Here is a 13,906-nt window from a genome sequence, read left to right as displayed (position 1 = left end):
AAGAGAGGGTTGTGTTGTGTGAAAATGAGGAAGAATGGAGGGTTATATATAGCGATGGGAGGGGGGGTAAAGGTTCGGCCATTTAGGGTGGGTTTGGGTGGGAAATTGATTTTTAATTTTGAAGGTAGGTGGAGTTTATGAGGTAGGTTTATGGGGAAGAGTGGATGGATGTGAGTGGTGAAGAGGTGATGGGGAAGAGAGATTGAGGTGATTGGTGAAGGGTTTTGGGGAAGAGTGTTTATGGGATTTTGTGAAAGAGGGGTGAGAAGAAGTGAGTGGAGGTAGGTGGGGATCCTGTGGGGTCCACAGATCCTGAGATGATCCTGTGCGGTCCACAGATCCTGAGGTGTTCAAGGATTTACAACCTTGCACCAAATTAGGCATGTAAAATGCCCTTGCACACAACTCTGGGCGTTCAGCGCCAGGTTGGTGCCCATTTTGAGCGTTCAACGCCCATTTATTGCACATTTCTGGCGTTGAACGCCAGAACCATGCTTGTTCTGGGCGTTCAGCGCCAGCTCCTCTCCAGGGTGCAATTCTGGCGTTCAGCGCCCAGATACTGCCTATTTTGGGCGTTCAGCGCCAGAACCATGCTCTGTTCTGGCGTTGAACACCAGGCAGATGCTTCCTCCAGGGTGTGATTTTTCTTCTGCTGTTTTTTGATTCCGTTTTCAATTTTTATATTTATTTTGTGACTCCACATGATCATGAACCTATAAAGACATATAACTAAGAAAAATATAGTCAGATAAAAATTGGGTTGCCTCCCGACAAGCACTTCTTTAATGTCAATAGCTTGACAGTGGGCTCTCATGGAGCCTCACAGATGTTCAGAGCATTGTTGAGACTCTCCAACACCAAACTTAGAGTTTGGATATGGGAGTTCAACACCAAACTTAGAGTTTGGTTGTGGCCTCCCAACACCAAACTTAGAGTTTGACTGTAGGGGCTTTGTTTGACTCTGCTTTGAGAGAAGCTCTTTATGCTTCCTCTCCATGGATGCAGAGAGAGATCCTTGAGTTGTAAACACAAGGTTGTCCTTATTTAATTGAAGGATCAATTCTCCTCTGTCCACATCAATCACAGCTCTTGCTGTGGCTAGGAAAGGTCTTCCTAGGATGATGGATTCATCCTCTTCCTTTCCAGTATACAGGACTATGAAATCAGCAGGGATGTAAAGGCCTTCAACCTTTACTAACACGTCCCCTACTTGTCCATAAGCCTGTTTTCTTGAATTGTTTGCCATCTCTAATGAGATTTTAGCAGTTTGCACCCCATAGATTCCCAGTTTCTCTATTACAGAGAGGGGCATGAGGTTTATCCCTGAACCAAGGTCACACAGAGCCTTAAAGATCATGGTGCCTATAGTACAAGGTATTATGAACTTTCCAGGATCCTGTCTCTTCTGAGGCAATGTCAGTTGATCCAGATCACTTAGTTCATTGATGAACAAGGGAGGTTCATCTTCCCAAGTATCAATGCCAAATAATTTGGCATTTAGCTTCATGATTACACCAAGGAACTTGGCAGCTTGCTCTTCAGTAACATCCTCATTCTCTTCAAAAGAGGAATACTCATCAGAGCTCATGAATGGCATAAGGAGGTTCAATGGAATCTCTATGGTCTCTAGATGAGCCTCAAAGTCCTTTGGTTCCTTAGAGGGAAGCTCCTTATTAATCACTGGACGTCCCAGGAGGTCTTCCTCCTTGGGATTCACGTCCTCCTCTCCCTCATTGGGTTCGGCCATTTTGGTTATGTCAATGGCCTTGCACTCTCCTTTTGGATTTTCTTCTGTATTGCTTGGGAGAGTGCTAGGAGGGATTTCAGTGATCCTTTTACTCAGCTGGCCCACTTGTGCTTCCAAATTTCTAATGGAAGACCTTGTTTGATTCATGAAACTTACAGTGGCCTTAGATAGATTAGAGACTAAGTTTGCTAAATTAGAAGTATTTTGTTCAGAGTTCTCTGTCTGTTGCTGAGTGGATGATGGAAAAGGTTTATTATTGTTAAACCTGTTTCTTCCACCATTATTAAAGCCTTGTTGAGGCCTTTGATCCTTCCATGAGAGATTTGGATGATTTCTCCATGATGGATTATAGGTGTTTCCATAAGGTTCACCTAAGTAATTCACCTCTGCTATTGCAGGGTTTTCAAGATCATAAGCTTCTTCTTCATAAGAAGCCTCTTGAGTACTGTTGGATGTAGCTTGCACTCCATTCAGACTCTGAGAAATCATATTGACTTGCTGAGTCAATATTTTGTTCTGAGCCAATATGGCATTCAGAGTATCAACTTCAAGAACTCCCTTCTTCATAGGCGTCCCATTATTCACAGGATTCCTTTCAGAAGTGTACATGAACTGGTTATTTGCAACCATGTCAATGAGTTCTTGAGCTTCTGCAGGCGTTTTCTTTAGGTGAATGGATCCACCTGTAGAAGTATCCAATGACATCTTTGATAGCTCAGATAAACCATCATAGAATATATCCAGGATGGTCCATTCTGAAAGCATGTCAGAAGGACACTTTTTGGTCAACTGTTTGTATCTTTCCCAAGCTTCATAGAGGGATTCACCTTCTTTCTGTATGAAGGTTTGAACATCCACTCTAAGCTTGCTCAGCTTTTGAGGAGGAAAGAACTTGGCTAAGAAAGTCGTGACCAGCTTATCCCAAGAGTTCAGGCTGTCTTTGGGTTGAGAGTCCAACCACACTCTAGCTCTGTCTCTTACAGCAAAAGGGAAAAACATGAGCCTGTAGACTTCAGGATCTACTCCATTAGTCTTAACAGTATCACATATCTGCAAGAATTCAGTTAAGAACTGAAAAGGATCTTCAGATGGAAGTCCATGAAACTTGCAGTTCTGCTGCATCAGAGAAACTAATTGAGGTTAAAGCTCAAAGTTGTTTGCTCCAATGGCAGGAATGGAGATGCTTCTTCCATGTAAATTGAAATTAGGTGCAGTAAAGTCACCAAGCATTCTCCTTGCATTGTTGTTGTTGGGTTCGGCTGCCATCTCCTTTACTTGTTCAAAATTTTCAATAAGGTTGTCTCTGGATTGTTGTAATTTAGCTTCTCTTAGTTTCCTCTTCAGAGTCCTTTCAGGTTCTGGATCAGCTTCAACAAGAATGCCTCTTTCTTTGTCCCTGCTCATAAGAAAGAGAAGAGAAAAAGAAAAGAAGAGGAATCCTCTATGTCACAGTAAAGAGGTTCCTTATTGTTAGTAGAAGAAGAGAAGAAGAAGAAAAAAAATTCGAACACAGATAGAAGAGGGGGGTTCGAATTTGGTGAGTGATGTGAGGAAGAGATGTTAGTAGATGAATAAATAAATAGAATAAGATGAGAAAGGGAGAGGATTTTCGAAAATAATTTTTGAAAAAGAGTTAGTAATTTTCGAAAATAGTTTTTGAAAAATGTTAGTAATTTTTGAAAATTAAGATTTTAAAAAATTGAAATAATTAGTTAATTAAAAAGAAATTTTGAAAAAGAGGGAAGATATTTTCGAAAATTAGAGAGAGAGAGTTAGTTAGGTGGTTTTGAAAAAATAAGAAACAAACAAAAAGTTAGTTAGTTAGTTGAAACAAATTTTGAAAAGATAAGAAGTTAGGAAGTTAGAAAAGATATTTTGAAATCAAATTTTTGAAAAAGATAAGATGAGAAGATATTTTTGAAAAGATATGATAAAAATTAGTTTTTTTGAAAAAAAGATTTGATTTTTAAAATCACAATTAATGACTTGATTCACAAGAAATCACAAGATATGATTCTAGAACTTAAAGTTTGAATCTTTCTTAACAAGTAAGTAACAAACTTGAAATTTTTGAATCAAAACATTAATTGTTATTGTTATTTTCGAAAATTTGATATAAAAATAAGAAAAAGATTTTTGAAAAATATTTTTATAATTTTCGAAAATAACTAAGAAAAATGAAAAAGATTTGATTTTTGAAAAAGATTTTGAAAAAGATAAGATTTTTAAATTGAAAATTTGATTTGACTCATAAAAACAACTAGATTTTAAAAATTTTTGAAAAAGTCAAATCTAATTTTCGAAATTTTGAGAGAGAAAAAGGGAAAGATATTTTTTTGATTTTTAAATTTTTAATGAAGAGAGAGAAAAACAAGAAAAATGATGCAATGCATGAAAGTTATGGATCAAAACAATGAATGCATGCAAGAATGCTATGAATGTCAAGATGAACACCAAGAACACTATGAAGATCATGATGAACATCAAGAACACATTTTTGAAAAATTTTTAATGCAAAGAAAACATGCAAGACTCCAAACTTAGAATTCTTTAATGCTTAGACACTAAGAATCCAAGAATGCATATGAAAAACAAGAAAAGACACAAAACATGCAAATGCAAAGATCAAACAAGAAGACTTACCAAGAACAACTTGAAGATCATGGAGAACACTATGAATGCATGATTTTTTTGAAAAATGCAAGATGCACATGCAATTGACACCAAACTTATAACATGACTCAAGACTCAAACAAGAACACAAAAAATATTTTTGATTTTTATGATTTTCTAATTTTTTTGTATTTTTTTGAAAATTATTTGAAAAACAAAAATAAGGATTTCAAAATCTTTAATATGAATTCCAGGAATCTTGTGCTCTTTAGTCTAAAGCTCCAATCAAAGGGTCAGACATGGCTTAATAGCCATTCAAGCTTTAGAATGGATTTACATCCATTGAGGTGATTAGTTGAAGACCAATCCCAAAGGAGTTTGGGTATGGCTTTTCAGCCAGATAGGATTCAACATGTTACCATGAAACTCTAGAATTCATTCTTGAAAGTTTTGAAGCCATAGAATAATTTATTTTGAAAATATTTTTATTTTAAAAATTTTTTTTTTCGAAAACAAAGGAAAAAATTTTGAAATATTTTTGAAAATTTTTTGAAGAGAAAACAAAAAGAAAATTACCTAATCTGAGCAACAAGATGAACCGTCAGTTGTCCAAACTCGAACAATCCCCGGCAACGGTGCCAAAAACTTGGTGCACAGAAATTGTGATTACACTTTGATTATGTAAAATTTATTGCTCTTTCTTTTCCTGGCAATGGCGCCAAAAACATGATGCCAATACCATGGTTCACAACTTCGCACAACTAACCAGCAAGTGCACTGGGTCGTCCAAGTAACACCTTACGTGAGTAAGGGTCAAATCCCACGGAGATTGTTGGTATGAAGCAAGCTATGGTCACCTTGTAAATCTCAGTCAGGCAGATATAAAATAGTAATGGGGTTTTCGAAAATTAATAAGAAGGATAGAAATACTTATGTAGATCATTGGTGAGAGTTTCAGATAAGCATATGGAGATGCTTTCATTCCTCTGAACCTCTGCTTTCCTGCTGTCTTCATCCAATCAATCTTACTCCTTTCTATGGCTGGCTTTATGTAAGGATGTCACCGGTGCCAATGGCTACTTTCGATCTCTCTCGGGAAAATGATCCAAATGCTCTGTCACAGCATGGCTAATCGTCTGGAGGCATCACCTTTGTCGTTGGTCGCATCCTATTCCTCCCTGTGAAAATGGTCCGATGCACTGTCACTGCATGGCTAATCATCTGGAGGTTCTCGATCATATTGGAATAGGATTTACTATCCTTTTGCGTCTGTCACTACGCCCAGCACTCGCAAGTTTGAAGCTCGTCACAGTCATTCAATCCCAGAATCCTACTCGGAATACCACGGACAAGGTTTAGACTTTCCGGATTCTCATGAATGCCGCCATCAATCTAGCTTATACCACGAAGATCCCAATATCTCGGACTCGGTCCCCTGTATTAGTAATCTAAGAGATACTCGTCCAATCGAAGGTAGAATGGGAGTGGTTGTCAGGCACGCGTTCATAGGGAATGATAATGATTGTCACGTTCATCACATTCAGGTTGAAGTGCGAATAAATATCTTAGAAGTGGAATAAGTTTAATTGAATAGAAAACAGTAGTACTTTGCATTAATCTTTGAGGAACAGCAGAGCTCCACACCTTAATCTATAGAGTGTAGAAGCTCTACCGTTGAAAATACATAAGTGAAAGGTCCAGGCATGGCCGAGAGGCCAGCCCTAAAAATGTGATCACAGGATCAAAATACAATACAGGATGTCTAATATAATAGTAAAAGGTCCTATTTATAATAAACTAGCTACTAGGGTTTACAGAAGTAAGTAATTGATGCATAAATCCACTTCCGGGGCCCACTTTATGTGTGCTTGGGCTGAGCTTGAGTGTTGCACGTGTAGAGGTCCTTCTTGGAGTTGAACACCACCTTTTGTGCCATTTTGGGCGTTGAACTCCACTTTGCAACTTGTTTCTGGCGCTGGACGCCAGAATTGGGCAGAGAGCTGGCGTTGAACGCCAGTTTGCGTCATCTAAACTTGGGCAAAGTATGGATTATTATACATTTCTGCAAAGCCCTGGATGTCTACTTTCCAACTCAATTGAAAGCGCACCATTTTGAGTTCTGTAGCTCCAGAAAATCCATTTTGAGTGCAGGGAGGTCAGAATCCAACAGCATCAGCAGTCCTTCTTCAACCTCTGAATCTGATTTTTGCTCAAGTCCCTCAATTTCAGTCAGAAAATACCTGAAATCACAGAAAAACACACAAACTCATAGTAAATTCCAAAAATGTGAATTTAACATAAAAACTAATGAAAACATCCCTAAAAGTAACCAGATTCTACTAAAAACATACTAGAAACAATGTCAAAAAGCGTATAAATTATCCTCTCATCAATACCCGTGCTAACTTAAGCATCGGAGTCCCTTACAGGTACCCCCCACCCTCCAGTGACCAAGGATCAGAAGTGAAGCAAGTCCAACAAGTCGGACACAACAGCTCCGACTGCCACCAGCCAGCCAGACACGTCATCTCCGACCAGTACAGAAGATCTCATCTGAGATCGGCCTACAGTTTCAGGTAACCCTCGGAACATTGGCGCCGTTGCCGGGAAACCTGGAAGTCATCCCATCATTATGGCGGACGACCATGATTCAGATCTAGAGGACAGAACGCCGCACAAAAACGCGGACGCTACACCAAAAGATACTCTGGAATCTAACAGAGACAAAAACTCATCACATCCGGGAGTAATAGAAGCGCTTCAAGATCATCTAAAGCAACTTGAAAAAGAAAGCCAGCATCAACGAGAAGTTGGCAAGGATCTACAAAGAGAGGTAAGGAGACGTCGAGATCTAGAAGATAAAATCCTACAACTCGAAGCCAATCTCAAAGCAAAGGCTACCCGGACCACCCCTGAGGACAATTCACGCAAAGATCAAGATCCATTCACTAGGGACATCATGAAAACTAAAATTTTTAAGGACTTCAAACTCCCGGATATGACTCTGTATGATGGCACTACAGATCCCAACCATCACCTCAGCAACTTTAGAAGTAGAATGTACCTCACCGACGCCTCGGACGCTATTCGCTGCAAAGCTTTTCCAACGACCCTCACGAAGACAGCAATTAGATGGTTCGACAACTTACCTCCTAAGTCCATCTCAAGCTTTGACGACCTAGCCAAAAAATTTCTGGCCAGATTCTCCATCCAAAAAGACAAGGCCAAGCACGCCCCCAGTCTACTAGGAATCAGGCAAGGAGATCGGAAAAGTCTTCGCAACTACATGGAGAGATTCAACAAAACATGCCTAGACATACAAAGCTTGCCAACAGAGGCCGCCATCATGGGCCTCATCAATGCCCTACGAGAGGGACCTTTCAGCCAATCTATATCGAAGAAATATCCCACATCTCTGGATGAGGTCCAGAGGCGAGCGAAAAAATATATCAACATGGAAGAAAACTCTCGGTTGGGAGAAACCTCAAAATTCGGATTCTCCTACCGAGACAATAATAAAGAATCCAAAAGGAAGGAAGATCGACAAGGGGAGAAAATTAAAAAATATCATAATTATACCCCTCTTAGTGTATCCCTGGTAGATGTCTACAAAGAAGTCTGCCATACGGAAAAGATACCCCCAGCTCGACCACTCAAAGGTAAAAGAGGAAGAGGAAATCGGAACGAATACTGTGAATATCACCGACTCTGAGGGCACTCTACCAACGAATGCTTCAACTTAAAAAATATCATAGAAAAATTAGTAAGAGAAGGAAAACTAGATCGGTTTCTGGCCACCCGAGATGATGATCAAAGAAAGAGAAGAAGGGATGAAGATGTCGGACGAATCGAGCAATCACCTCGTACGTCAGAAAGACATGTCCATATGATACACGGAGGATTTGCAGGAGGAGGAATCTCCAAATTAACTACTTTTTTTTTAATTTCAGGTATTTTTTGGCTGAAATTGAGGGACATGAGCAAAAATCTGATTCAGAGGCTGAAAAAGGACTGTAGATGCTGTTGGATTCTGACCTCCCTGCACTCGAAGTGGATTTTCTGGAGCTACAGAAACCCAATTGGCACGCTCTCAATTGAGTTGGAAAGTAGACATCCTGGGCTTTCCAGAAATATATAATAGTCCATACTTTGCCCGAGATTTGATGGCCCAAACCGGCGTTCCAAATCAGCATAAAAATTATGGCGTCAAAACGCCAGAACTGGCATAAAAGCTGGAGTTAAACGCCCAAACTGGCACCCAAGCTGGCGTTTAACTCCAAGAAAAGTCTCTACATGTGAAAGCTTCAATGCTCAGCCCAAGCACACACCAAGTGGGCCCGGAAGTAGATTTCTGCATCATTTACTTATTTCTGTAAACCCTAGGCTACTAGTTTTCTATAAATAGGACCTTTTGCTATTGTATTTTCATCTTGGAATCTTTAGTTCATCTTTTGATCTCTTGATCAAGTTTTGGGGGCTGGCCATTCGGCCATGCCTAAACCTTTTGTGTTCTTATGTATTTTCAACGGTGGAGTTTCTACATACCATAGATTAAGGTGTGGAGCTCTGCTGTTCTTCATGAATCAATGCAAAGTACTATTGTTTTTCTATTCAACTCAAGCCTATTTCTTCTCTAAGATATTCATTCACACACAAGAACATGATGAATATGATGATTATATGACACTCATCACCATTCTCGCCTATGAATGCGTGCCTGACAACCACTTCCGTTCTACATGAAAACAAGCTTGAATGTGTATCTCTTGGGTTTCTAATCTAAGATTAAAATCTTCGTGGTATAGGCTAGAATTATTGGAGGCCATTCTTGAGATCCGGAAAGTCTAAACCTTGTCTGTGGTATTCCGAGTAGGATCTGGGAAGGGATGACTGTGACGAGCTTCAAACTCGCGAGTGTTGGGCGTAGTGACAGACGCAAAAGGATCAATGGATCCCATTCCAACATGATCGAGAACCGATAGATGATTAGCCATGCAGTGACAGTGCATTTGGACCATTTTCACTAAGAGGACGGGAGGTAGCCATTGACAACGGTGAAACCCAACATACAGCTTGCCATGGAAAGGAGTATGAATGATTGGATGAAGACAATAGGAAAGCAGAAGTTCAGGAGGAACAAAGCATCTTCATACGCTTATCTGAAATTCTCACCAATGAATTATATAAGTATATCTATCTTATTTTATATTTTATTCATCTTTTAATTATCAATTTGCCATAATCATTTGAATCCGCCTGACTGAGATTTACAAGATGACCATAGCTTGCTTCAAGCCGACAATCTCCGTGGGATCGACCCTTACTCACGTAAGGTTTATTACTTGGACGAACCAGTGCACTTGCTGGTTAGTTGTGCGGAATTGTGAAAAAGAGTTGAGATTACAATTGTGCGTACCAAGTTGTTGGCGCCATTGATGATCACAATTTCGTGGACCAAGTTTTTGGCGCCATTGCCGGGGATTGTTCGAGTTTTGACAACTGACGGTTCATCTTGTTGCTTAGATTAGGTAACTTTATTTTATTTTTATTCTTCAGAATTTTGAAGAATGAATTCTAGAGTTTCAGATGATGTTTTTATCATCACAAAAGCTGATTGATTCTCATCAATTTGGCTGTTGTATGTAATGTCCTGCTGAAGCTTGGCTAGCCATGTCTAATCTTTTTAGACTGAAGGTTTAGACTAAATTTCATAATTCCTGGAATTCTTATTAAGAATTTTGAAATCTTTATTTTCTTTTCCAAATAATTTTCAAAAAATTACAAAAATTTTTTATAAAATCATAAAACCAAAAATAATCTATGTTTCCTATTTGAGTCCAGTGTCAATTTTTAAGTTTGGTGTCTTGCATGTTTTATTTCTTGCACTTTTCGAATATATGCATTATGTTCTTCATTAATCTTCAAGTTATTCTTGAGGATTTCCTTGCTCTGATCTTTAAATTCTCTTGTCTTGTGTGTTTTGTTGTTTTTCATATGCATTCTCAATTTGTTAGTGTCTCTAATATGAAAATTTAAAAGTTTGGTGTCTTGCATGCATTATTTGTTTTGATCTTGATTTTCCATGATTAGTTCCATTTTATTGTTTCTCATCATTAAAAATTCAAAAAAATTTTCAAAATTATGTCTTTTCAAGTCAATAATACAGAGAATTGAAGATTCAGAACATTCAGTAGAGGAATTACATAGAAAAAGCTGGGCGTTCGAAACGCCCAGTGAGGAAGGAAAACTGGCGTTTAAACGCCAGCCAGGGTACCTGGCTGGGCGTTAACCGCCCAAAAAGGTAGTATTTTGGGCGTTAAACGCCAGAATGGATACCATTTTGGCCGTTTAACGCTAGGAGGGCACATTAGGGAAGATTTTGTTTTCAATTCAATTCTTTTTCAAATTTTCCTAATTTTTCAAAATCAAATCTTTTTCAGATCATATCTTTTCAATCATATCTTTTCAAAATCAAATCCTTTCCATTTTTTTAGTATTTTTGAAAATCCTTGCTACAATTAATGATTTAATTCAAAAATTTCAAGTTGTTACTTGCCTATTAAGAAAGGATCAAATTTTAAATTCTAGAATCATGTCTTTTAATTTCTTGTTAGTCAAGTAATCAACTTTAATTTTAAAAATTTCTTTTAAATTGATTTTCAATCATATCTTCTCAATCATATCTTCTCAATCACATCTTTTTCAAAATAATTTTTAATCATATCTTTTTTTTTTATTTCTGATTTCAAAATCTTTTTCAAAATCACTTAACTACTTTCTCAATTTTAATTTTCGAAAATCATCAATCAATTTTTTTCAAAATTTCTTTTAATTATTTCAAAATCTTTCAAAATTTAATTTCGAAAATTCTTTTCCCCCTTCTCACCATCTTCTATTTAAGGGACTAGCACTCTTCCTCAATGTGCAATTCGGACTCCCTCTCTCTTTAAGTTCGAATTCTCTCCTTTCTACCTCCTCCTTCTATTCTTCTTTTCCTCTGACATCTCAAGGAATCTCTATACTGTGACATAGAGGATTTCATACCTTCTTCTTCTCTCTTTTATATGAGCAGGAGCAAGGACAAAGGCATTCTTGTTGAAGCTGATCCTGAACCTGAAAGGACCTTGAAGAGAAAGCTAAGAGAAGCTAAAGCACAACTCTCTGGAGAGGACCTAACAGAAATTTTCATATAAGAAGAAGCCATGGCAGTCGAAAACAACAACAATGCCAACAATGCAAGGAAGGTGCTTGGTGACTTTACTGCACCTACTCTTGACTTCTATGGGAGAAGCATCTCTATCCCTACCATTGGAGCAAACAACTTTGAGCTAAAGCCTCAATTAGTTTCTCTAATGCAACAGAATTGCATGTTTTGTGGACTTCCATTGGAAGATCCTCATCAGTTCTTAGCTGAATTCTTGCAAATCTGTGACACTGTCAAGACCAATGAGGTTGACCCTGAGGTCTACAGACTTATGCTCTTCCCTTTTGCTGTAAGAGACAGAGCTAGGATATGGTTGGATTCACAACCTAAGAAAAGCCTGAACTCTTGGGAAAAGCTGGTCAGTGCTTTTCTGGCCAAATTCTTTCCACCTCAAAAATTGAGTAAGCTAAGATTGGAGGTCCAAATCTTCAGACAGAAGGAAGGTGAATCCCTCTATGAAGCTTGGGAAAGATACAAGCAATTGATCAGAAGATGTCCTTCTGACATGCTTTCTGAATAGAGCATCATAGGTATCTTCTATGATGGTCTGTCTGAACTGTCCAAGATGTCATTGGACAGCTCTGCTGGAGGATCTCTTCATCTAAAGAAGATGCCTGCAGAAGCTCAGGAAATCATTGAGATGGTTGTAAATAACCAATTCATGTACACTTCTGAAAGGAACCCTATGAATAATGGGACAAATCAGAAGAAAGGAGTTCTTGAAATTGATACTCTGAATGTCATATTGGCTCAGAACAAAATATTGACTCAGCAAGTCAATATGATCTTTCAGAGTCTGTTTGGCATGCAAGCAACAATAGGCAGTACCAAAGAAGCTTCATCCGAAGAAGAAGCTTATGATCCTGAGAACCCAACAATGGAAGAAGTGAATTACATGGGAGAATCCTATGGAAACACCTATAATCCTTTATGGAGAAATCATCTAAATCTTTCATGGAAGGACCAACAGAGGCCCCAACAAGACCTCAACAACAGTAATGGTGGAAGAAATAGGTTTAGCAATAGCGAGCCTTTTCCATCATCTTCTCAGCAACAGATAGAGAATTCTAAGCAAAGCCAATCTAACTTAGCAACCATAATCTCTGATCTAACTAAAATCACTCAAAGTTTCATGAATGAAACAAGGTCCTCCATTAGAAATTTAGAGACACAAGTGGGTCAGCTGATAAGAGGATTACTAAACTCCCTCCTAGTACTCTCCCAAGCAATACAGAAGAGAACCCAAAGAGAGAATGCAAGGCCATAAACACGTTCCACATAGACAAATGCATAAAGGAGGGAAAGGCAGTGATTTCCACTGAGGAAGACCTCAATGGACGTCCACTGGCCTCCAAGGAGTTCCCTAATGAGGAACCATGGAAATCTAAGGCTCACACTGAGACCATAGAGATTCCATTGAATTTACTTCTGCCATTCATGAGCTCTGATGAGTATTCTTCCTCTGAAGAGGATGAAGATGTTACTGAAGAGCAAATTGCTAAGTACCTTGGAGCAATCATGAAGCTAAATGCCAAGTTATTTGGTAATGAGACTTGGGAGGATGAACCCCCCTTGCTCACCAAAGAATTGGATGCCTTGACTAGGCAGAGATTACCTCAGAAGAAACAGGATCCTAGAAAGTTCTCAATACCTTGTACCATAGGCACCATGACCTTTAAGAAGGCTCTGTGTGACCTGGGGTCAAGTATAAACCTCATGCCACTCTCTGTAATGAAGAAGCTAAGGATCCGTGAGGTACAAGCTGCAAGAATCTCACTAGAGATGGCAGACAATTCAAGGAAACAGGCTTATGGACTTGTAGAGGATGTCTTGGTAAAGGTTAAAGGCCACTACATCCCTGCCGATTTCATAATCCTAGACACTGAAAAGTGTATGGATAAATCCATCATCCTTGGCAGACCTTTCCTAGCCACAGCAAAAGCTGTGATTGATATTGACAGAGGAGAAATGGTCCTTCAAGTGAATGAGGACTCCCTTGTGTTTAAAGCTCAAGGATCTCCCTCTGTAACCATGGAGAGAAAGCATGAAAAGCTTCTCTCAATGCAGAGTCAAATAGAGCCCCCAGATTCAAACTCTAAGTTTGGTGTTGGGAGGCCATCATCATGCTTTGAGTATCTGTGAGGCTCCATGAGAGCCCATTGTCAAGCTATTGACATTAAAGAAGCACTTGTTGGGAGGCAACCCAATTTTATTTAATCATATCTATTTATTTTCCATTGTTATTTTATGTTTTCTATAGGTTGATGATCATGTGAAGTCACAAAAACAACTGAAAAAGCAAAAACAAAATGAAAAACAGTATTAAAAACAGCACACCCTGG

The 13,906-nt window shown here is 38.7% G+C and overlaps 2 non-coding genes across 2 annotated transcripts; one reads left to right on the top strand and one right to left on the bottom strand.

The window, feature by feature from the left end:
* Positions 1–2,506: 2,506 nt before the first annotated feature.
* LOC148577060 (small nucleolar RNA R71) lies at positions 2,507–2,614 on the top strand. The gene has a single exon (XR_015903384.1). It is a non-coding gene; the product is annotated as a small nucleolar RNA R71 (small nucleolar RNA).
* Positions 2,615–11,967: 9,353 nt separating this feature from the next.
* Positions 11,968–12,075, bottom strand: LOC148577059 (small nucleolar RNA R71). The gene has a single exon (XR_015902947.1). It is a non-coding gene; the product is annotated as a small nucleolar RNA R71 (small nucleolar RNA).
* Between the last annotated feature and the right edge of the window lie 1,831 nt (positions 12,076–13,906).

Source organism: Arachis ipaensis, chromosome B1, assembly GCF_059453495.1.
Source record: "Arachis ipaensis isolate K30076 ecotype BB chromosome B1, ASM5945349v1, whole genome shotgun sequence".
Lineage (NCBI taxonomy): Eukaryota > Viridiplantae > Streptophyta > Magnoliopsida > Fabales > Fabaceae > Arachis > Arachis ipaensis.
Note: the sequence above shows the minus strand (reverse complement) of the source record. Positions and strands in the feature narration are given on the sequence as shown.